General features: G+C 44.1%; 1 protein-coding gene across 2 annotated transcripts in view; it reads left to right on the forward strand.

The window, feature by feature from the left end:
* nebl (nebulette) overlaps nucleotides 1–25896 on the forward strand; it is a 397411-nt gene that overhangs the window by 132819 nt on the left and 238696 nt on the right. The window lies entirely within an intron of this gene.

The following is a 25896-nucleotide window of genomic DNA, read 5'->3' on the forward strand; positions in this document are numbered from 1 at the left end:
TTTAAGAAGTATATATAACGTTATGTTTCTCCTGTACACAAAAGTAGGCAGTATGTGTAGATTGATTTTCTTCTCAGTGTTGTTTCATTAAATTATGTCCTTATTAAGCAGAGGGATGTTGCGGCTTTTTTTGTCACTGTCTCATTGTAACACAGTCCTGGGTTTGATAGAGTATGAACCAGGAGCAAAGCTGCCTTCAAGGTGATCTAACCCAGTGTGCTTTAGACCAATGTCAAAAGAACACCATTTATTGTCCAAATATTAATTTTTACGTTTCCCATATGGGCCATTCATGTGATCTTGGAGTGAGGTTGCCAATTTATTTTCAGGCATAGAGTGATGTAGAGGCCTAAACTGAGCCTAAGCAAAATGCTAAGACCGTTGCAATCAGCTGAGAAAAGATTTTCATCGCACAAAAATGGGTTGAATTAAAACCCAGGTTTTTCATAACAAAAAGGATAGTTTGTTAAACAGATTATATGATCCTATTTTTCTTCCTCCCCTTTCCTGTCCAGATTTACTTGAATCTTTATCCCTTTTTTGTTAGCTTAAGTCAATTTTTTGCCTTTGTGTCTTTTTATACTTGATTATTTAATTAATCCATTATTCTCTAATCTCTCCCCACCATTGCACAAATGATTTTCTCCCGTTGGTTTGTAGATTGGAAAAATATATATTTTGCTGCCTCTCCAATGGTGCCATGCACTGCTTCCAAGAAGGTTGTTGTTGACCACTTACTTGCACTCACCACTTCATTGTTTTGTTTAGTTTCCATTTTTGTAACATATAAAATGTAGATTATTTATGGAAAAACTTCCAAGAACCTTCAGTGATCTTTTCTCCTATAGACTCCACAGTGTATGCAGTGTTGTAAGATTGGATAAGTGGATTCTCATTCAGGAAAGAAGGTGAACTAATATCAGTAAAGGTGTGTATTATTTGATGCAGTGTTTAAAAAAAAAAGTGTAGTTGAGGTAATGTTGTTCCTGCACAACTAGGAGAGAGAACTGATCAACTTGTGTATTCAAATTAGGCCATGCATTACATAGTAATGTGGTACTAGTAAGGAACATTATAGTTGGAGAACAGATGCTGTTCTCTGCAATTGCGACCAGGAATCATGAAGGTTGTGTTACCTGCCTGGCTCCAGGATTAAGGAAATTTCCTTGCGGGTAGAGTAGAACTTGGAGTAGGAGGTGGAGGATCCAGTTGTCTTGGATCACATTAGAACCAATGACATAGGTAGAACTAGGAACAAAGTTTGCTGAGAGAATTTGAGGAGCTAGGATCGAAGTTAAAAGACAGAACCTCATGTAATAATCTCTAGATTGTTAACTAAAACACATGACATAATTGCATAAAGGCAAACAGATTAGGAGACAAACGTAAGAATTTTGAGGTTGGCAGGCGGGTGTGGTCGGCAGGCGGGCGTGGTTGGCGGGTCCGGGAGTGGCCGGGAAACGGCCCGCCGCCTACGAACGGCCCCCGACAGTGATTTCACATTGGCAGACCAATTAAGGCTCGCCCACCCCTGATGCTGGAGGTCCACTGGGCTTCAACTGCACCTACGTCACATCTCCTCTCTGAACCAGGCACCAGCGCAGATGCCAGCACCTCGGGGTGGGCATTAGATCGGCGGCTAGAATGTCAGTGTACATTGGTGAGGGCACTTCACACTCACTCGAGGCAGAGAATGCCCAGAGTGCTGGCAGTCGGAGGACAGATGATGAGCCTCTGGGGTCGACCATTAAGTGGCAGATGCTGGATGTCCAGTGGGATGTAGGGTAGGATCTGGTGGAGATCCATGAGAGTCTGCGTGCCATGGTCTCCGTTGTGGTGAAGTCCATGTGGAGCATGAGCACTGTGTTGAGCCTCATGGCCGAGCGCACTGCCACCTCCATTGAGAGAGTAGCGACTCTCATGGAGAGGCAGCTCCAAGGTTGCGCTTGGACCTGCAAGCCCTCACACAGGCAATGAGCTCAGGTGGTCAGTGCTAGTGTGGGAGATGGATGAGGCATCCAGTATCCCAGCTAGGTGCCTGTCCATCAGTGGTGAGCAGGGAGGTCCAGAGCAACTTCACGTTGGCGCACAAGCTGCTTGTCGAGGAGCAGGCTCCTCTCGGGGCGCTCCAGTTGACGGAAGCAGCTCCTCCGCCCCTCTGCCACTGACCATGGCATCTGAAGATGACCAGGGAGTTGTCAGATGTGGCACTGGCTGCTCCCTCCCAGATGGGGTCAATATAGGCTCCACTGGCCAGAGGACAACCGCCAAGGTCATCAAGGCCAACAAGACAGCAGATTCAGCAGGCTGTCTCCAATGCCGGTGCCAGCGAGGGAGGGGGTGGAGGGGGGGAAGGGGAAGGGCACCAAGCCTTAGACCTTGGAAACGTAATTTAAGGGCACTATGAGCACAAGAGGGACAGTTCACGGGTGATTTTCTGTTCATTTATGTTTGGTTAAATGTCTGCTGGTGTGGACATCAACACCAGTAATGGCACTATCATTAAGCTTTCAATGTGACAATAACATTAAATTTGCTTTGGTTCTGATGGCCTGAGTATGCTTCATCTTTTTTCTTTCTGGTGCAGTGTACACCAGTATGTAATGGTTGACATGAGTGGCTCGATACTTTGCACAGGCATTGAGTGGACTTTGGGTGCAAATAAAAGGGTCATTTCAGACATCCGGGATGGAGGCAACAGCCCTAGCATGAGGTGGAAGCAGATCTTTGGTAGCCTAGTTGAAGGAGCGTTGGTGTCCCTGCCTCCCTGGAGGTTGCTGAGGTCTGCCTCCACAACCTCAGCGTTCTCCTCACGGTGCTGCTCTTCTGACTCATCACTGGATTCATCCTCTGTGGCCTGTGCAGCTGCGTCAAGATCCCCTTTGCCAGTGCCAGATTGTGGAGAGTGCAGCATGCAACCACTATCAGTGACACCCGCTCTGGGGGGGAATTGTAGTGCATCCTCTGAATGGTCCAGGCATTGGAAACATATGGTCCTCTCTACCACCGCCCTTGTGGAGACATGGCTCCTGTTATACTGCTGCTCTGCCTTTGTCCTTGGTTGGTGGAAAGGCATCGTGAGTCACCTCTTCAATAGATAACCCTTGTCACCCAGCAGCAATCCATCTTGGCTGAAACACTGAATAGCCCTGGGACCTGGGAGTTGCCTGTGGATGTAAACGTCATGGGAGCTGCCAGGGTACCATTCACAGACTTGCAGAATCTGCGTCCTGTGGTCTCACACTATCCGGACATTCAGCGAGTGGAATCCATTCTTGTTGACCAAGGCACCCGGCTGACCCGGTGGCGCCTTGATGGCCGCACGTGTGCAGTCAATGGCACCCAGGACATGGGGGAAGCCAGCAATCGCTGCAAAGTTTCTGGCTTGCTCAGCTTAGCTGGCCTTGTTCGTACGGTAAAGAATAAAGGTCAGGACCCGCCTGAACAGAGTTTTTGTCACCAGCTTGACACAGCTGTGGACACCCGATTGGGAGACTCCACACACATCCCTCACTGAGCCCTGGAAAGAGTCGGAGACACAGAAGATGAGGGCCACTGTGACCTTCAGAACCACTGGCATGGGATGTCCGCCTACATGGAGCTGATCTCAGGCCCAATCTTTGGACAAATGGAGGTCACGGTCTCCCTTGAGAAGCGGAGCCTCCTTCGCATTGCACCTCATACACATTGAGGTAGCTGCATTGTCGCCTGTAAACCCTGGCAGCAGGATAGTGGCATCTTCTGCAGCCCCTTCCACCTTGGACTACCTGCTGGCCCTGCGCCACTTGTGCCTTTGCCTCTCCTCCCACAGGTCCCTCCCCTGGAGGCTGCATTGGGACACCTGGCCTCCTCTCCCTTCTGCCCCTCTCTTCCTCCTCAGAGGAGGTGCCACCAGCGGAGACCACAATTTCCATTACCAGGGTAACGGAATGCTGTCTGATACCTGGAAGGGTCCACACAGTCAAAATCCTCCGGGGTGTTGCAGACACCAATAAGTCCTGAAATGAAGCCCGGAAATGCTAAGAATGATGCCCCCAACAGAGATGAAGCTGCCAAGTACCAATAAGCAACCAGCAGCAAACTATCTCCAAAACCCCTCACTACTCACACTGGCAATGCTGCTGTCCCTTTTTATCCCGCCCTTGGATGAGGTTTTTGAAATTGCCAGCTGCCCGTTTTGCCCATGCGATGAGCGCGAAATTGCACTGGTAACGCAAATTGCAGCTTATTTGCCTTTTTAATGACCTTAACTGGCCTCATAATTATTGGTGGGTGTGGCTCTGACTTCCGCACATGCCCGCCGAGCGAAATTATGTGTGAGTGTGCGATGATGTCGGGACGCTCACCCAATGTCATTGCGCGCTATTTTACACTCGAGCATGTTGGATGTATGCCTGCACGCCGAGGGAAAAGTTCTGCCCTAGCTGTGGCATGGGAGGCAGAGATTTTGATTTGTGGGACTGGGGAAAGAGGGAGCTGTTTCAATGGGACTTGTTACATTTGAGCTGGGCTGGGAACAGTGTCCTGGGGAGTCAAATAATGAGGCGGGCAGATAGGGCTTTAAGCTAATGAAGAGGAGGAAGGCAGTGAGGTGGGAGAATCAGGAAAGGGTAAATTCGAAAGCAGTAGGAGAAATGTCAAAGATGTGGAGCTCAGCAGCAACTTGGTTAGAAAATTAACAGAATGGGTCAGAGAGCTTAACAAAGGGCATTTGTGACTAGGGTGATATCGGAGAAAAATAATAACAAGAATTTAAAGCTAAAGACATCATATTTGAATGTGTGAAACATTCACAACAAAATAGATTAATTAATAGCACAATTAGAAATTAATGGGTCAATCCAAGAGCTATAGACTGAGATGTGGTTACGGAGCGAACAAAGTTGGGAATTAAATATTCCAGGATACTTGACCTATTAGATGGTGTAGTCAGAATAGAAAAAGGAGGGGGGTTGCCCTGATGAAGATAGTAAAGAGACATGATCTTGACTTGGAAAATCAAGTTCTAGAACCCATTTGGGTGGAGCTAAGAGACTACGAGGAGTAGAAAACAAAAGTGGGAATGGTTTATAGATCCCCTAACAGCAGTTGTACTGTAAGGCGGAGTACAGATCAGGAAATTAGAGGTGCATATAACAAGGGTAATGCAGTAATAACGGGAGACTTTAATCTTCATACAGATTGGGCAAACCAAATCCCCAATAGTGGTGTGTGTGGAGGGAGGTGAGTTCATGGAATACAATCAAGATAGTTTTCTAGATCAGTATGTCAAGGAACCAACTAGGGAATGGGCTATTTTGTATATCTAGTTTTCAGCAATGAGACAGGGTGAATTAATATCTTTATAGTAAGGGAGCCTCTGGGGAAGAGTGATCATAATATGATTTAATTTTATATTGCGTTTGAGTGTGACTCAATTAAGTCTGAAACTAGCATCTTCAACCTCAACAAGGCAAACTACAGAGGTAGTTTGAGGGGTGAGTTGGCAAATTTGGGGTGGAAACTAGATTACAAGATATGGCAGTTGATAGTCAATTGCAAAGAATTGAGAATTAATACATAATTCGCAATGATTATACATTTCCTTAAAGAATAAAAACTCCTTAGGAATATGGTCCAGCTCTGGTTAACAAGAGAAGTTAAAGATAGTATTAGATTAAATCTAGAAGCTTATAATATTTCCAAAAAGAGTAGTTAGCCTACGAATTGGCAAGATTTTAACATTGAGCAAAGGGTGAAGAAAAAACTCAAAGATAAAGATAGATTATGATGATAAAACTAGTTAGAGACATAAAGATAGATCAAAGAAGCTTGCTATAGGTATGTAAAAAGAGAGAGATTAGCAAGAGTAAATATGGGTGTTAGAGGCAGGGACGGGAGAAATAAAAGCCCATAAAAGAAAGACTTGAATTTGTATAGCACTTTTCACTGCTGCCAGATGTCGCAAAGTGCTTTGCAGGCAATGAAGTACTTTGTAGAAGTGTAGTCACTGTTTTAAGTTAGAAATATGGCAGCCAATATGCACATAACAAACTGCTACAAACAACAATGTGACAATGGCCAGATAATCTGTTTTTTGTGATGTTGATTTGAAGGATAAATATTGACCAGGATACAGGGGATAACTGCCTTGATCTAATTCAAAGTAGTGCCAGGGAATCTTTTAATTCCATCTGAGCAGGCAGATGGGGCCTCGGTTTAACTTTTTTATAACATTAAAGATGCTACATGCAGGCAAGTTGTTGTTGTTTGTTCAATCTGCACGTCAAATGTTTGGCTTTGAGAATACAAGGGAAACATTCAAGAACTAGAATCCCAGAGAAGAAGAATGGTGTATTTTTATTTTTATTCATTCATTGGATTAATAGTTATATGTTCCTTTCTGGTGCAAAAACACAACAGGAAAAGTGGCCCAACCATGGCTAATAAAAGAAATGAAAGATAGTATTAAATCCAAAGAGGAGTCATATAAAGTTGCTAGAAAAAGTAGCAAACCTGAGGATTGGAAGCATTTAGAATTCAGCAAAGAAGGACCAAGAGATTGATTAAGAGGGGAATAATAGAGTATGAGAGTAATCTTGTAAGGAACATAAAAGAGGACTGTAAAGGGTTCTCTAAGTATGTAAGAAGAAAAAGATTAGGGAAGACAAATGTAGGCCCCTTACAGTCCAAAACAGGAAAATTTATAATAGAGAACAAGGAAATGGCAGAGCAATTAAACAACCACTTTAGTTATGTCTTCACGGAGGAAGACACAAATAACTTCCCAGAAATACTCGGGAACTAAGTGTCAAGTGAGAAGGAGGAATTGAAGGAAATTAGTATTACTAAAAAAAAGTGCTGGAGAAATTAATGGGACTGAAAGCTGATAAACCCCCAGGGCCTGATAATCTACATCCCAGGGGACTTAAGGAGGTGGCCATTGAAATAGTGGACGTGTTGGTTGTCATCTTCCAAAATTCTGCAGATTATAGAACAGTCCCAGCAGATTGGAGTTGGCAAATGTAACCTCACTATTTCAAAAAGGAGGGAGGAAGAAAACAGGGAATTACAGACTGGTTAGCCTAACATCAGTGGTAGGGAAAATGCTAGAGCGCACTATAAAGGATGTGATAACAGGATACTTAGAAAATATCAACGGGATTAGACAAAGTCAACATGGAGCTATGAAAGGGAAATCATGTCTGACAAATCTACTGAAGTTTTTTGAGGATGTAACTGGCAGAATAGATAAGGGAGAAGAAGTGGATGTGGTGTATTTGGATTTTCAGAAAGCTTTTGATAAAGTCCCACATAAGAGGTTAATGTGTAAAATTAAAGCACATGGGATTGGGGGGTAACATATTGGCATGGAGTGAGAATTGGATAGCAGACAGGAAACTGAGAGTAGGAATAAATGGGTCTTTTTTAGAGTAGCAGGTGGTGACTAGTGGGGTACTGCAGGGATCAGTGCTTGGGCCCCAGCTATTCACAATATATATCAATGATTTGGACGAGGGAACCAAATGTAATACTTCTAAGTTTGCTGATGACACAAAACTAGGTGGGAATGTGAGTGGTGAGGAGGATGTAAAGAGGCTTCTAGGTGATTTAGACAAGTTGAGTGAGTGGGCAAATACATGGTGGATGCAGTATAACGTGGACTAGAGTGAAGTTATCCGCTTTGGTAGGAGAAGTAAAATGGCAGTGTATTATTTGAATAGTGATAGATTGGGAAATGTTGATGTACAAAGGGATCTGGGTGTCCTTGTACACCAATCACTGAAAGCAAGCATGCAGGTGCAGCAAGCAGTTAAGAAGGCAAATGGTAAGTTGGCTTTCATTGCAAGAGGACTTGAGTACAAGAGCAAGGATGTCTTACCGCAGCTATACAGGGCTTTGGTGAGACCACACCTGGAGCATTGTGTGCAGTTTTGGCCTCCTTACCTAAGAAGGATACATTTGCCATGGAGAGAGTGCAGCGAAGGTTCACCAGACTGATTCCTGGGATGTCAGGATTGTGGTATGAGGAGAGATTGGACCGACTAGGCCTGTATTCACTGGAGTTCAAAAGAGTGAGAGGGGATCTCATTGAAAAGTTTAAAAATCTGACAGGGCTGGACAGACCGGATGCAGGGATGATGTTTCCTCTGGCTGGGGGTCCAGAACAAGGGGTCACAATCTCAGGATACGGGATAGGCCATTTAAGACTGAGATGAGGAGAAACTTCTTCACTCAGATGGTGGTGAACCTATGGAAATCTCTACCACAGAGGGCTGCGGAAGCCAAGTTACTGAGTATATTTAATAAGGAAATAGATTTTTAGACTCTAAAGGCATCAAGGAGTATGGGGAGAGAGCGGGAGTATGGCGTTGAGATATTGAATGGTGGAGCAGGCTCGAAGGGCCGAATGACCTACTCCTTCTATGTTTCTATGATGTGGGCATTGCTGGTAAGGCCCGCATTTACTGACCATCCCTAATTGCCCTTGTGAAGTCGCGAACCTCCTTAAACTGCTGCAGTCAGTGTGGTGAAGTTATTCCCACAGTGCTGTTTGGTAGGGGGTTCCACGATTTTATCTCAATGACAGTGATGGAATGGTGATGTAGTTCCAAGTCAGGATGGTGAGTGGCTTGGAGGGGAACTTGCAGGTGGTGGTGTTCATCTGCTGCCCTTGTCCATCTAGGTACTAGAGGTCATGGGTTTGGGAGAGGCTGTTGAAGAAATCTTGGCATATTACTGCAGTGCATCTTGTGGATGGTATACACTACAACCATGCTGTGCTAGTGGTAGAGGAAGTGAAGGTTTAAGATGGTGCATGGGGTGCAGATCAAGCAGGCTGTTTTGTGGCTGTGTTATCCTAAATGATGTTGAGCTCTTGCAGTGTTTCTGGAGTGGTACTCGTACATGGAAGTGGGTAATATTTCATTATACTCCTGACATGTGTTTTATAGGTGGTGGAAAGGCTTTGGAAGGTCAGGACGTGAGTCACTTATTGTAAAATACTCTGCTATTGACCTGCTCTGGTAGTCAGGGTATTTATGGGTTTTCCACTTAAGTAAATATTTTTAAATATTTCACGGGATTTGCACATTGCTGGCTAGTCCATCTCAAATTGCCTTTGAGAAGGTGGTGGTGAGTTGCTTCCTTGAGCTGCTGCAGTCCATGCTGGCTGAGTCCTAAATGACATAGCTGCTTGACTGGGTCTGTGGCAGGTAGTGAGGGGACCAACAAGAGGGAAACACATGTTTGACCTCATCCTCACCAATCTGCCTGCCGCAGATGCATCTGTCCAGGACAGTATCGGTAGGCGTGACCACCGCAGAGTCATTGTGGAGACGAAGCCCCGCCTTCACATTGAGGATACCCTCCATTGTGTTGTGTGCCACTACCACTGTGCTAAATGGGATAGATTTTGAACAGATCTAGCAACTCTAAACTGGGCAACCATGAGGTGCTGTGGGCCATCAGCAGCAGCAGATTTGTACTCGAACACAATCTGTAATTTCATGGCTGGGCATATCCCCTACTCTACCATTACCATCAAGCCAGGGGATCAACCCTGGTTCAATGGAGAGTGCAGGAGGGCATGCCAGGAGCAGCACCAGGCACACCTAAAAATGAAGTGTCAACCTGGTGAAGCTATAATACAGGACTGCTTCCGTGCCAAACAATCACTTGCTACTTAGCAAGTGATAGACAGGGTTAAGCAATCCCACAACCAATGGATCAGATCTAAGCTCTGCAGTCCTGCCACATCCAGTCGTGAATGGTGGTGGACAATTAAAAAACTCACTGGAGGAGGAGGCTTTACAAATATCCCCATCCTCAATGATGGAGAAGCCCAGCACATCAGTGCAAAAGATAAGGCTGAAACATTTGCTACAATCTTCAGCCAGAAGTACCAAGTGGATGACCCATCTCAGCCTCCTCCAGAGATCCGCAATATCATAGATGCCAGCTTCAGCCAATTCGATTCACTCCACATGATATCAAGAAACGGTTGAAGGCACTGGATACTGCAAAGGCTATGGGCCCTGACAATATTCTGGCAAAAGTACTGAAGACTTGTGCTCCAGAACTTGCCATGCCCCCTAGCCAAGCTGTTCCAGGACAGCTACAGCACTGGCATCTACCCGGCTGTGTGGAAAATTGCCCAGCTATGTCCTGTACACAAAGAGCAGGACAAATCCAACCCGGCCAATTACTGCCTTATCAGTCTAGTCTCCATCAGTAAAGTAATGGAAGGGTTCATCAAAGGTGTTATCAAGCGGCATTTGCTTAGCAATAACTTGCGCACTGACGCCCAATTTGGGCTCTGCCAGGGCCACTCAGCTCCTGACCTCATTACAACCTTGGTTCAAACATGGACAAAAGAGCTGAACTCCTAAGGTGAGGTGAGAGTGAATGCCCTTGACATCTAGGCCGCATTTGACTTGAGTGTGGCATCAAGGAGCCCTAGCAAAACTGGAGTCGATGGGAATCAGGAGGAAAACTCTCCGCTGGTTGGAGTCATACCTAGCACAAAGGAAAATGGTTGTGGTTGTTGGAGGTCAGTCATCTCAGTTCCAGGACATCATTGCAGGAGTTCCTCAGGCTAGTGTCCTAGGCCCAACCATCTTCAGCTGCTTCATCAATGACCTTCCTTCCATCATAAGGTCAGAAGTGGGGATGTTCGCTGATGATTGCATGATGTTCACCATTTGTGACTCCTCAGATATTAAAACAGTCCATGTCCAAATGCAGCAAGACCTGGACAATATCCAGACTTGAGCTGACAAGTGGCAAGTAACATTCACACTACACAAGTGTTAGGCAATGACCATCTCCAACAAGAGAGAATCCAACCATTGCTCCTTGATGTTCAATGTCATTACCATCACTGAATCCCCTACTATCAACATCCTGGAGGTTACCATTGACTAGAAACTGAACTGGACTAGCCATATAAATACTGTGGTTACAAGAGCAGGTCAGAGACTAGGAATCGTGCAACGAGTAACCCACCTCCTGACTCCCCAAAGCCTGTCCATCATTTGCAAGGCACAAGTCAGGAGTGTGATGGAATACTCCCCACTGGCCTGGATGAGTGCAACTCCCACAACACTCAAGAAGCTTGACACCATCCAGGACAAAGCGGTCCGCTTGATTGGCACCACATCCACAAACATTCACTCCCTCCACCACTGACGCACAGTGGCAGCAGTGTATACCATCTACAAGATGCACTGCAGGAATTCACCAAGGCTCTTTCGACAGCACCTTCCAAACCCACGACCACTACCATCTGGAAGGACAATGGCAGCAGACACATGGGAACATCACCACCTGAAAGTTCCCCTCCAAGTCACTCACCATCGTGACTTGGAAATATATCGCCGTTCCTTCACTGTTGCTGGGTCAAAACCCTGGAACTCCCTTCCTAACAGCAATGTAGGTGTACCTACACCACATGGACTGCAGTGGTTCAAGAAGGAAACTCACCACCAACTTCTCAAGGACAACAAGTGATGAACAATAAATTCTGGCCCAGCCAGTGAAGCCCTCATCCCGTATGCACACTCACAGTGCTGTTAGGAAAGGAGCTCCAGGATTCAGGATTGGCGACAGTGAAGGAACAGTGATATAGTTCCAAGTCAGGGTGGTGTGTGGCTTGGAGGGGGATTGCAGGTGGTGGTGTTCCCATGCATCTGCTGCCTTTGGCCTTCTAGGTGGAAGAGGTTGCTGGTTTGGAAGGTGCTGTCAAAAGAGTCTTTGTGAGTTGCTGCTGTGTATCTTGTAGATGGTACACACTGCTGCCTCCGTGCAACAGTGGTGGAGGGAGTGATATTTAAGATGATGGAAGGGGTGCCAGTCAAGCGGGCTGCTTTGTCCTGGATGGTGTCAAGCTTCTTGAGTGTTGTTGGAGCTGCATCCATCCAGACAAGTGGAAAGTAGTTCATCATCCTCCTGACTTGTGCCTTGTAGCTGGTGGACAGGCTTTGTGGAGCCAGGGGGTGAGTTACTTGCCTTAGAATCCTCAGCCTCTTGTAGCCTCTGTATTTATGTGGCTGGTTAATTTCAGTTTCTGGTCAAAGATAATCTCCAGGACATTGATAGTGGCAGATTGTAATGGTAATGCCATTGAATGTCAAGGAGAAATGGTTAGATACTTTCCTGTTGGAGAAGGTTATTGCCTCGCACTTGTGTGGCTCAAATGTTACTTGTCACTTATCACCCTAAAGCTGGATATTGTCCAGGCCTTGCTGCATTTGGACATGGACTGCTTCTGTACCCGAGAAGTCATGAATGGTGCTGAGCATTGTGCAATCATCAGGGAACATTCCCACTTCTGAGCTTATGATGGACGGAAGATCATTAATGAAACGGTTGAAGATCATTGAGCATAGGACACTATCCAGAGTAAATCCTTCAGCGATATCCTGGGACTCAGATTGATCTCCAACAACTGCAACCATCTTACTATGAACTAGGTATGACTCCAGCCAGGGGAGAGTTTTGCTCCTGATTCCAGTTGACTCTAGTTTCGCTAGGACTCCTGGACTCACTGATTTTGCACTAGGCAAAATGCTGCCTTGATGTCAAGGGCAGTCACTCTCACCTCACCTCACCTCGAGTTAAGCTCTTTGGTCCATGTTTGGATCAAGGGTGTAATGAGGTCAGGAGCTGGCCCTGGCAGAACCTAAACTGAGCATTAGTGAGCAAGTGAGCTTTATAGCACTGTAGACAATACCTTCAATCACTTTACTTATGATCGAGAGTGGACTGATGGGGTGGTAATTGGCTGGGTTGGATTTGTCCTGCTTTTTGTTATCAGGACATACTTGGGCAATTTTCCACATAGCCGGGTAGATGCCAGTGTTGTAGCTGTATTGGAACAGCTTGGCTAGGGGCACGGGAAGTTCTGGAGCACAAGCCTTCAGTATTATTGCTGGAATGTTGTCAGGGCCCATTGTCTTTACAGTATTCAGAGCCTTCACCCATTTCTTGATATCACATGAGTGAATCGAAGACTGTTTCTGCGATGCTGGGGAACTCAGGAGGATGCTGAGATGGATCATCCATTTGGCACTTTTGGCTGAAGATTGTAGCAAATGCTTCAGCCTTACCTTTTGCACTAATGTGCTGGGCTCTCCCATCATTGAGGATGGGGATATTTGCGGAGCCGCCTCCTCCAGTGAGTTGTATAATTATCCGTCACCATTCACGACTGGATGTGACAGGACTGCAGAGCTTTGATCTGACCCGTTGGTTGTGGGATTGCTTACTTCTTTCACATACTGATTCTGCAGTTTGGCATGCATGTAGTCCTGTGTTGTAGCTGCACCAGGTTGAGACCTCATTTTTAGGTATGCCTGGCGCTGCTCCTAGCATGTCCTCCTGCACTCTTCATTGAACCAGGGTTGATCCTCCAAGCTTGATGGTAATGGTGAAGCAGGAGATATGCCAGGTCACGAGGTTACACCTTGTCGTTGTATACAATTCTGCTGCTGCTGCCTGTACACAGCACCTCATGGACGCCTAGTTTTGAGTTTCTAGATCTGTTTGAAATCTATCCCATTTAGCATGGTGGTAACGCCACATAACACCATTGAGGTTTCTGATCAATGGCAACCCCCAGGAGTTTGATGGGGGATTCAGATATTGCAATGCCTTTGAATATAGAGGGGAAGTGGTTAGACTCTCTTGGTGAATTGTCAGATATTTGTGTGGCACAAATATTACTTGCCGCTCATTAGCCCAAGCCTGAAGGTCCTGCTGCCTTTGGCATGGACTGCTTCGTTCGTGGGGTCACAAATGTAATCAGAAGACACATTATATTGTATTGTGCTTTCTGATAGTAGTCCCAAAGTATTTTGTCTTCTGCTATTAATAATCAGATCACATTCCAATAAGCAAACTAAATTTAGCAAAAAGATCATGCCATAGTGTTTTTTTCAGGAGCAGCTATAAGGTTTTTGAGAGCTGAATTGTATGTAACCTCAATTTGAGTAGTTTGGAGCTGGCATAATAAAAGAGATTGTTGCTGGATCTGCTAGTTGTTGTACACAACTGCCACTGCTGTTCTTGGCATTTCGCAAGGAGAATATCACAATCCTGACTGACTTGAAATATGAGAGAAATATCAGCCTCAGTTACACTTAAATGTGAGGAAATAGTTTGGGACATGGGGTCCGACATATTGCAAGTCTTTTATGGGACAGATTTCTGATTTGGTTCTTCATTGAGAATCTTTGAATAGGTTGTAAAATCGATTGAGGCTTGACTACTGACAAGGCCATCTAAGTACACTTCCTCGACTCAGTCACCTTCAACATGTCCTTGCCTACTTTAAACCTTTCTCTTATCACCCTCTGCTTTAGCTCCTTCCTTATCCTCTAACTCCCAACTCCCTCTCATTTGGACCGCTACCAGTTATGATGTTGCTGCCTCGATTAACTTGTTCAACGGCTGCTTTGCCACTATTTTAACATACCATTCCCTTATGGTCTGCAACCCCCAAGGGAAACAGCTACCTTGGAGTATTTAACATGAAAACCACAGTCTGCTACATGATGAGCCTAGGCACCTAGAGCCAAATTTATCTTGGGCAGTATTGTCACTTTGCTGTTGTCAAATGCATTTATCAATACAGGATAATCCTGTGTGGCTAACTGACAATCCATTGATAATTGTGTCCTTTGTTCACCCTTGATTTCTCTCCCCACCCTTCCCTGAATTCACTCAATATTTTTGTTTCTAATGAGTGAGGATTTCATCGATTTTTGTTTGCTTTGAAAATTGAGTCTGTTCACTCCCTGCCTCAATTTCCTCTTGTTGCATTGTTTCATAACCTCTGACTCTCCCAGCTCTCTTGATGCCACATCTCAACTTGATCAAGCTCCTGATCACTTGGATATATGTGCTTGGCCAAATGTCTTGTCCCCATTCTGGTCAAAATTGACATCATACCTTGCTGAAAAGCTCACCCTGTCCTGTTTTATCCTTTAATTATCACCCTATTTAAGCTTTTGCCTTTATTTTAAGGTATTTGAATGTGCTACCAGTGTTCCCTAACTGCATAATAAGTTAATCAGATTGGCATTGCCCAAGTGCCATGGACATCATTCGTTCTAGAGGAGTGCCTTCCAACGAGGGGAAGAACCTGGGATGGGGGTAGGGCGGGGGAGGTACTGGATAGTAGTGTTGAGAGGCTGCCGGAGGGTCAAGGAAGCCTGCTAATAACCACTTACCACCCTCCCTCATCTGATGAACCAGTGCTCTTCCATGTTGAACACCACTTGCAGGAAGCTTTTCTCCCTATTTCTGTTTAGATTCCTTTATTCTTTAACTCTCTCATCTGCCTCCTCCTGCCAACCCATTGAAGTGCAGAGCCTTTTGTTTTATATCTAAAGCACTATAAAGCTGCAAATTGTTGATGATTGGTCAGAATTCATGATTTCTTGTATCCTTGGAGAGTTCAAATGATCTGTACATGGTTATAGTTGTATATCTCTTGTGATGCATATGATGTGGGAACCTTGTTGCCTCAAGAGATTTTCAGGCTGTGTTGATGGCCTGATGCAGTACATCTGGGATGCCCTTGACTGTGCATGGCTGAAAAAAAAGTGATGAGTTGTCGAGCTCATCACTTTTAATGTATGTTTTGTGAATTTGTTTGCATTGTATAATTGTTTTTACCCATGTACAATAGTTTTCTTGAGCCTTATTTTCTACATGATGCAGTGATGCTAATGTTATTTATGGTGATACAAAGCTGTTGCCCTATATGCTTCAGTTGCCGATGGATTTATATACACTAATTGTGTCTGTGGTATTGTTTTTCCTCTGCCTGGATGCAGTGGAACAAAAGCATAAATAATGCACAGAGGCCATGCCAGTTCTCCAACTAGAGCTACTTACTGTAATCCACTTTCTTGATACTTCAGATTCTTCCTCTTTTAATCTTTATAGCATTTTTGAAAGGAACTAGAAAATCTATGCCTCTGCAAATAATTGTAGCAAAGCATTCCATATTCTAATAATTGATTCAAGCTTCTGCAAGGTTGAATTAAGGGAAGTAAAAGGAGTGGGCTGTCATCCAGTTCCATTATTTTCCCTCGCAGCTACAGATAAACATGAAAGTTGAGATCATTTTGTCGTTATTCTTGCATAATTTAAGCTATTTTTCTTCCTCTAAATCTTATTCTGTTTTCAACAAGTTCATAGACAAATCATAAGTAACAAATAGAATTATTTTCCTCTTAACTGAAAGGACTTTGTCCATTCTCTTCCCTGTATGTGAACACAAATGAACACATTTGTGTTAAACAGACTGGGCATGTTTCCACTGGAGCTTAGAAGAGTAAGGAGTGACTTGCTTGAAGTATGTCCTGAATGGTATTGACAAGGTGGACGTGAAAAGGATGTTTCCTTTTGTGGGTGAGTCCAGAACTAGGGGGCACTGTTTTTAAAAGTAGGGGTCGCCCTTTTAGGACAGAGATGAGGAGAAATTTTTCCTCTGAGGGCTGTGTGACTTTGAAACTCTGCCTCAGAAGGTGGTGGAAGCAGGGTCATTAAATATTTTTAAGGTGGAGGTAGATAGATTCTTGTTTGGCGAGGGAATCAAAGGTTATTGGGGGTAGATGGGAATGTGGAATTTGCAACACAAACAAATCAGCCATGATCTTATTGAATGGCGGAGCAGGCTCGAGGGTCTGATTAGCTACTTTTGTTCCTATTTTGTATGTTCGTATGTACGAGTGTCAATACAGTCTTTTGCTGTGTATAACAAAAATAATTACACCACTGAGAACTTGGCATTTATCTTGAAAATATATTTTTCTCTATCAGAGGGTAAATATCGGAGATAAATTATTTTCTCGTTGTTCACAATTCTTTTATCAACACACTGCACATCATTTTTAAGTGGAGAGGCTGAGGAGGTGACGTGCTCAAAAGATCTTTGCCAATGAGACTTTGTAAACAGACTATTCCAGTGAGGTAAATGAGAATGATCCTCATCTCCCTAGCAGCTAGATAGTTTAGTTAAGGTCACAAATTTGCTCTCTAGAAAACTGAAGGTGTGAATCCTAATTTAAAATTTAAGCTCATTTGATATTTTTTCAAAGGGATTGTCTTTGGATCATCTTAGTGTTTCACTGGCATTATTCTTTAAAAAGTCCTTATGTTTTCCAGCATTATGCAGTACTTCTGTGGCTTCTGCAATTCAATGAAAATAGTTCCTGTTGGAGATGGCTAAACTAATTAATGTGGTGAATAACTGAACCACACACATCACACAGTTCCCACATCGTATCCACAGTCTTTGTTGAGGTTGGTAATCTCAGCTATGGCTGTGGCGGATGCCTCAAGTAGCTGTGATCTCCCTGGGTTAGGAAGTGGGTAATTGCCTGTGGTTCTTGATTCTGATTGCTGCCCAGTGATCTATGCTGGAGATGTGACTTATGCATTTCAGTTGGTCCTTTGTGGTTAAATGGTCTGCTGATAGCTGCTGCCCTGGCAATGGGCAATGGAATCTCCTTTTGAAGTAGTAGAAGGGTGCCTTGTGTTTGTAGAACTGTACCATGCAAAGCTCTATTTAGGAGGGTTGGAGAAAAGAAAATTGGGAGGGGAAAGGAAAAAAACAAAGAGAATAGTAAATGTTATCTGGTGTATTGTGATCTAAATGCCTCAAGTCTATTCCATTCCTTCCTAATGTGGAATGGACTAAGAATAGGAAAAAGCCACTGGCCAGAATTTTGACGTCGGGGGGCGGGCCCGGCATGCAGACGCATGGTGACATTGGGCGTGCACGCCAACGTCACCGTGTGTCATTTAGATCTTTCCTTCGGCGGGCGCGCGCTGGAGGTGGCTGCGCGCCCACCGAACTGTCAAAGGTCATTAGGAAACTAATTTAGATAATTAACAGGGCTGCCCGTCCAACCTTAAGGTTGGTGGGCAGGCGAAGAACCCAAGCGGCCTTCGAGTTTTTCAGGAAACCTCATCCATGGGCGGGATGAGGTTTCCTGAATGTTTTATTAAGTAGATAAATATTTTTTTCCACAATTCATAAACCTGTCCCAGCTCATGTGACACTGTCACATGAGGGGACATGTCTAAATAATTTTAATCTTTCTTTATTTAAAACTTTGAATATGAACTTAATCTCCCTGAGGCAGCTCCGTGCCTCAGGGAGATTTCTGCGCTCTTTCGCGCCCATGCATGAAAGAGCGCAGGCCCCTCCTCTCCCTCCTTTCCCCGCCCGCACAGGTAATGCTGAGCACTACCGGCCGTGCGTCACGCTGCGTGGGCCTTAATTGGCCTGCCCACATGAAATGGCGCGCAGCCGATCACGGGCGGCGATCAGCCCTGCGCCCGCTCCCGACGGAAAATTCTGCCCACTGATTGGAAAAATCTCTATATTTAGTTCTCCAAAAATGAACTCAGGAATGTTTGAAACGCCATGAATTTAGAAGTTATTTTTCATGGAAATTTACAGTTTAGAAAGTTTTATAAAATGCGATTCAGCATAATGCTGTGTAAGGCTTCGACAGTTTTCAAAAATGCAAGTTTTCATTGAAAGGAGTACAGATTTCCTGTGGCTTATTTTTTTAAAAAAAAACATTGAACTTGCAAAGCTACCAGTAACACCACAATTATTGAAAATATATTCCAGGAATAGCAATGTAGACACAAGGCTTTGGGAAATAGCCATTCAGTCCTTTTCTACAGATTATGGTGGCTGAAAATGTGTTTTCTTTAGCGAAGACCATGAAACTTGAGAATTTGGATAATCAAACATTACCAGCTAGCTAATGGAATATTGAACTGAGTGAGGTTGTAGAACAGTCAACATGCATGAGTCAGTGCAAGTGCACAAAATAACATTTTTCAAGGGGCACCTTATTCATGAAAAATGATAACCTAGATTGCATCACAACAAATAATCATTTTTGCCTCTGCCGTCACATTATTGTGATGAAAATAGTCAATGCCAGTACTGACGTGCGCTACTTAAAAAAAATACATTTATTGGCAGTTCTCTTGGTGATGTGTTATCCTTTTTGATTTTTTTTTAAGGAAACACTTCTCCCTTATCTTTGTGTTGTCCCTCAGGGGCATATGCAAGTTCAAGGTCAGTTTCCATGAGTAATCAACTCTACCTCTCCATCACTCCTCCTGACTCCTTCGGCCCTATCAGCCTTCTGCATGGCATCACGTCATGGATTAGTCAGACCGTCCTCCAACTCAACTTTGTAAATACCAAACCATTGTTTTCAACCTCCTCCATGAACTCTGGTTACTTTGTCACTGACTGCTTGCTCCTCCTTGGCAACTACTTCAATCTGAGTCAGACTGTGTGCAAAATTGCCATCCTGTTGGGCCCTGAGCTGAGCTTCAATTTCACATTCAGTCTAGTGCTGGGCCTCATTTCCATCTCTGCAACATTGTCCTTCTGTACCTCTCTCCATACCCAAACTCTTCTAATTTGAAACCCTTATTCATATTTTTGTTACTTCCAGAATTGACTTCAGGTGCTCTTTGCTAGCCTTCCACCTGGTACCCCAGATAAACTGCAACACCTAAAATTTTTCTTGCATATTTTCTATCCCATTTGCCATTACCCCTTCCTCACTAGGCTACAGGGGCTCCATGTCCCTCAATATTTTAAATTAAAACCTTTGCCGTTAATTACAAACCTCATCATGACTTGGGTGAACAGATCCCATTCATGTAGTTATTCTGCAATTTCTGAAGATACACGTGGTCTCCACATGTCAACTATACAACAAACTCAGGACAGGATTATCTGGCCCCACCTGCTGCCAGGATTGTCTGGTCCCGGCAAAAGTCCACATGTCCTGCCACGATGTGGCTGGAAAATCCCGGTCTCAGGTTTGAGCTCATATTATGAGCACAGAATTTTCGAACCGAAGCAATTTTTAAAATTCATTCATGGGATATGGGCATCGCTGGCTGGGCCAGTATTTATCACCCATCCCTAGTTGCCCTTGAGAAGGTAGTGGTGAGCTGCCTTCTTGAACCGTTGCAGTCCCTGTGGTGTAGGTACACCCACAGTGCTGTTAGGGAGGGAGTTCCAGGATCTTGACCCAGCGACAGTGAAGGAACGGAGATATATTTTCAAGTCGGGATGGTGAGTGACTTGGAGGGGAACTTCCAGGTGGTGGTGTTCCCATCTATCTGCTGCCCTTGTCCTTCTAGATGATTGTTGTGGGTTTGGAAGGTGCTGCTGAAGGAGCCTTGGTGAATTTCTGCAATGCATCTTGTAGATGGTACACACTGCCACTACTGTGCATCAATGGTGGAGGGGGTGAATGTTTGTGGATGTGGTGCCAATCAAGCGGGCTGCTTTGTCCTGGACGGTGTCAAGCTTCTTGAGAGTTGTGGGAGCTGCACTCATCCAGGCAAGTGGGGAATATTCCATCGCACTCTTGACTTGTGCCTTGTAGATGGTGGGCAGGCTTTGGGGAATCAGGAGGTGAGTTACTCATCGCAGGATTCCTAGCACTTGACCTACTCTTGTAGCCACAGTATTGATATGGGTAGTCCAGTTCAGTTTCTGGTTATTGGTAACCTCCGGGATGTTGAGAGTAGGGGATTCAGTGATGGTAATGCCATTGAACATCAAGGGGCGATGGTTGGATTCTCCCTTGTTGGAGATGATCATTGCCTGACACTTGCGTGGCGCGAATGTTACTTGCCACTTGTCAGCCCAAGCCTGGATATTGTCCAGGTCTTGCTGCATTTTTGACATGGACTGCTTCAATTTTATCTCATTATGGCTGCCACTGAATTTTTAAAAGACAAATGTGATATACTGGAAATTGAGAAAAATTGAGTGCACTTCAAGTAAGCTCCCATGGCAGGTATAAAACATATTATTTGTCAGTCAGGCTGACAGCATGCCACACACATGGACCTATCACTGCAATCTTGAACCCTCCAAAAAGATTGAATATTTTGATGATTACAGGATAACATCAGGTAACCTGATGGATGAGTTGTTGCTTCTTGACATTTCCCTTGTCTTTGACACAGTTGAACACGCCTCCTTTCCAAATTGCTATTTTCCTGTGGTTTACTTCTGTCACCATGACACTCCTTTGATTTCACCTCATATGTTGCAAAAAATAGGTTATACTGCTGCCAGCAGTTTCTTCTCCTTGGTCATTTTGTTCAACTCCCAAGTAGCCCAAGGCTTCTTTCTTGGTTCTGTCACCTTTCTACACTATCTCTGTGCTATGATAAAGTATGGATTCAGAAAGTATGGGCAGAATTTTGTGTTGGCAGGATTTTACACCCTGCTGAAGTCAATGGGATTTTGAATGGCTCGCTGCATTTTATGGCCCTGCCCTGCCCTGTTCTGACAGGGCTGTAAAATTCTGCCCTATGTGTGCATATGACACCAAGATTTATTCTGCTTCCTCCTGCAATTACATTGCTGCTATTTCACTCTTCAATTGTTTTTCTGACATCATAACTTCTTAAGCCAAAATTGCATCCTACATATTAAGAAAACCAAAGCCCTGCTCTCTGATTTTTGTCACCACTTAATTGCCTCCAATCTTCACTTCACCATTCTACCTGATTGCCACTTGATGCTAATTCCAGAATCTTGGTGTGCCTCTCCTTGTGATACTACCTATAAGCAACCTAGGAGTTAAAGTAACTTCCCCACATCAATCACATTAATAACACATTCGACCACCTCCAACATTGCGAGCTTGCTCCTTGCCCCTCACTTTCTTGCTGCCAAAATTCATACCTTTTATCCCATCAAGGTTCATGAAGTGTCTTCTCTTAACATTTTATTAACTGGGTTCGGACCTCCAGGAGTTATAACTCATTTAGAGTGCCATGGATTGTAAATCCTATAATCCAATCACCCACCTAATATTTCTCAGAAACTTGACTTCATGGTTCTTGTTTATCCTGTGAATTCCCATTATGGCTTTGTGCTTTCATACCTGTGATCTCCTCATACATCCTCCAACTCAGCTCTCCACTTTGTACTGTTTCACTATCAGTGGCTAGTCTTTGTCACTGTGCCCCTGCCCTCTGAAATCTCTCTCTAAATTTTTCAACTTTGTCACCTTGCTTCCTGCTATCAAAAACCTATACAAGCTCTCTTCAGCTGTACCTTCACCTCCTTGCAACCTTTCAATTTTCCCTTTTTATTTCCTGCTCAGTCTATTTCTGTTCTCTGCTTTGTCAACTACTTTGATGCATGCTTATGTGTTTCAGAAATTATTAATGACCCAGCACAAAACATGTTGCCATTTTAGCTTTGTTGCACCATTCTGTTTAGGAATACAACACCACAATCATTTTTTTTCAATGAAAAATTAAAATAATTCATTTTTAAAATTCATTTCCTGTATGTGGGTATCACTGGCAAGGCCAGCATTTATTGCTAATCCATAACTGCCCTCGAGAAGGTGGTGGTGTGCCACATTTTTCGGTTGCTGCAGTCTGTGGGGTGAAGGCGCTCTCACAATGTTGTTAGGAAATTGCAGGATTTTACTGGCGACGATGAAGGAACACAGACGTAGTTCCAAGTCAAGATGGCAAGTAACTTGGAGGGGAACTTGGAGATGATAGTGTTCCCACTTGCTGTCCTTGTATTTCTAGGGATTAGAGTTCACAGGTTTGAATGGTGCTGCTGAAGGAGGCTTGGTGGATTACTGCAGTGCATCTTGCACATAGTGTACGCTGTAGCCATGGTGCACCAGCAGTGGAAGCAGTGAACGTTTAAGATTGTGCACGGGCTGTCAATCAAGCAAGCTGCTTTGACCTGGGTGGTGTGGAACTTCTTGATTGTTGTTAAGTGGAGAGCATTCTATCACGCTCCTAATGCGTGCCTTCTGGATGGTGGACAGGCTATGAGGGAAGTCGGGAGTTGAGTCACTCATCGCAGCATACCCAACCTCTGACCTGCTGTTGTATTTGCCGTAGTATTATGTGGCTAATCCAGTTAAGTTTCTGAACACGGCAACCACACCACCACCACACCTCCATCTGCACCCCCAGGATGTTGATGGTGTGGGTACTCAGCAACGGTAATGCTGTCAAGGAGAGGAGATTAGACTTGCATTTGTTGGAGATAATCGTCTGGTATTTGTGTGGCACGAATATTACATTTTACTTTCACCCCAATTCTGAATGTTGTTCAGGTCCTCCTGCATGCGAGCATGGCCTGCTTCATTTTCTAAGGAGTTATGAATGAAACTGATCACTTTGCAATCTGACCTTATGATGGAAGGAAGGTCATTGACGAAGAAACTGAAGATGGCTGGGCCTAGAACACTTCCTTGAGGAACTCCTGCAGTGATGTCCTTGAGCTAAGTTTCATCAAGGAAGCCATATTAATGTATGCACATTCAAAGTAATTTTATTTTAAACAATACTTAGTTCATTTAGCTTTGTCACTTCTATTCCCTGCAGTTTTAATAAGAGAGAAGACAGGAAAGACAAAGTTAGAAAAACAAGGGAGGGGAAAAAATAACAAAAACACTTGTGTTTTTAAAAACAAATTATTACATAAATCAGAACATCTTAAAATATTTCACACCATGTATCATTTTTGAGCACAATGACTTAAGTCAGCAACATCTTATTGTCACCATTCAAACCTGTGACCTCTAATCCCTAGAAATACAAGGACAGCAAGCACATGGGAACACTATCATCTCCAAATTCCCCTCTAAGTTTCTTGCCATCTTGACTTGGAACTACGTCTGTGTTCCTTCATTGTCACCGGTAAAATCTTGGAATTTCCTACCTGACAGCATTGTGAAAACGTCTTCACCTCATGGACTGCATCGACTCAAAAATGTGGCACACCACCACCTTCTCGAGCACAGTTATGGATTAGCAATAAATGCTGGCCTTGTCAGTGATACCCACATACTGGAAATGAATTTAAAAATGAATTATTTTCAATTTTCATTGAAAAAAAATGATCATGGCGTTGTACTCTTGAACAATATGAGTAACACATGGCTGAAATCCAGACTTGATACTGAGTAGAAATGCCGAAAGCTGCCAGATTGTACCTCCTATTCCAATTCCCCTTGTGATTTAATAGTGCTACGTTTGAGCTGATTATCTTGTGTTTCTGTAATGAACCTGAAAGCATTGTAGTAAGTCTCAGTTACTGCTCATATATGGATTCATTGAATAGCAATATAGAGTGATATTTGGTAATTAACCAAATGAGGTTACTTAAGTGATCTATTTTAGCCAAAAAATGTGTTTATTCCCCATTTGTTCTTTCCTGGCTATTTCAGTACAGGTGGCTTCTTGTTTGTGATACAGTTTGCTCCCAATCTCTTGTGACAGCTGTCTCCCAGCTTGTTGGTTTCTTTCTCGCCTGTGCTTCTGTGCTCCTTGTTAACTCATTTCACTCTTGGCAGTTCCCACTCTACCTTCAGCTTATATCTTGGCTTCTTCATTCAACTTGCAGCTCATTTCCATTTTCTCCCCACCTACATCTTCATCTGCTCAGTTGCCTCTGTCTAATCCATGGCATTTATGGAATGTATGGGTATTTTGTTGATGAGGTACCAGAATAATGGCAGCTGTCATGCTTATAATGCTTATAGAGATGAAATTACTATATTTTGAACAATATAAAAAAAAAAGACTTTTTCTCATGCATTCAACTTGAGGACGGTGCTATCATTTTACAGAGCGAAATGTTAAGACGACCTTTAGGATAACTACGCCATTGTGTTGATGTTTTGGTCAGATGCAGTTTGTCCAGTCGGTTGGATAAAGTTTTGTTCTGAGCCGCACCATTTTAGTCAAATTATCCTTGGCTTCTTGTTAATGCCAGGCCCTAATTTGAAACATTGTGGTGAATGTCATGGATGATCCTCAGTGACTGCAACCCACAAAAGTTGTTTGTGGTAAATACAGTTCCATGCGTGCAACCGGTCGTACAGTCTTGCTCTCTGGTGCGGCAAGAGGGTAAGTTTCAACAAACTACTTGGCTATGAGGCCGTCCACACCTGTAATTTCTGTCAGGGAACATTGGCTAGCAGTTAGCGCTGGTAATGAGAAGCTAACTGATATTTTTCCCTCTAGTTCATAGACACCGAAACCAATTGTAATACGCTTACAGACTCCCCAGTTCAGATCTGCTGACTTAGCAGAAACAGTGGGTTGGATTTTTAAAAAGACTGGGGTCAGATTGGAGGGGGGCAGGCATATAATTTGGTGCCACTGGCCTCCGTGCTGGCTTCCGCCATGATCCTGACCCAGAACCATATGTTGAATGAGGGCAGCTCAGTGTTAGATCGGCCGCTTGATGTCAAGCGGCGAGCAACCAATTGAAGTCAATAATAGTTAAACCCCTTTTGCATGCTGAATGGGGTTACATGAGGGATCACCCCCATTCAACCCCGAGACCCATGATGGCCACCAGGTTACAGCTGCAGCACTGGCCGTCCCCTGGGAGGGTTGACCCCCCACCCCACCCCCAAACCTGCAGGTGGTTCGGCACTTTTGCTTTTTTTAAAAGAAAATAAACTTACTTCCACTTGTCCCTTGCTGTCTCCATATTCAGATCAGCAGCTCTCAGCTTGGCTGGTGGGATTGCTGAGTGCTGAAGGGTCTCCCATTGTCCCTCCAGTGTCGGAAGCCACCCTGCTACCTTGATTGGACAGCGAACCTACTCTCTGACCTTTAATTGGCTGGAGCGTTGAAAATTGCGGTGGGCCTGCCTTTAGCATGCTGTGCAGGACCGGGACCCAGAACCAGCCCTATTTCCAGTTCCTGATCCTTAATTAAAAATCCAACCCAAAGAATTGCAATTTGGATCATCTTAAACTTTGTTGCATTTTAGCAAGCATTTATCGGCACTATGCTGGAAATTTATTTTAGTTAAAGCTTTAATGAAAGGTAAGATAA

This window comes from Cetorhinus maximus, chromosome 3 (genome assembly GCF_964194155.1).
Source record: "Cetorhinus maximus chromosome 3, sCetMax3.hap1.1, whole genome shotgun sequence".
NCBI lineage: Eukaryota > Metazoa > Chordata > Chondrichthyes > Lamniformes > Cetorhinidae > Cetorhinus > Cetorhinus maximus.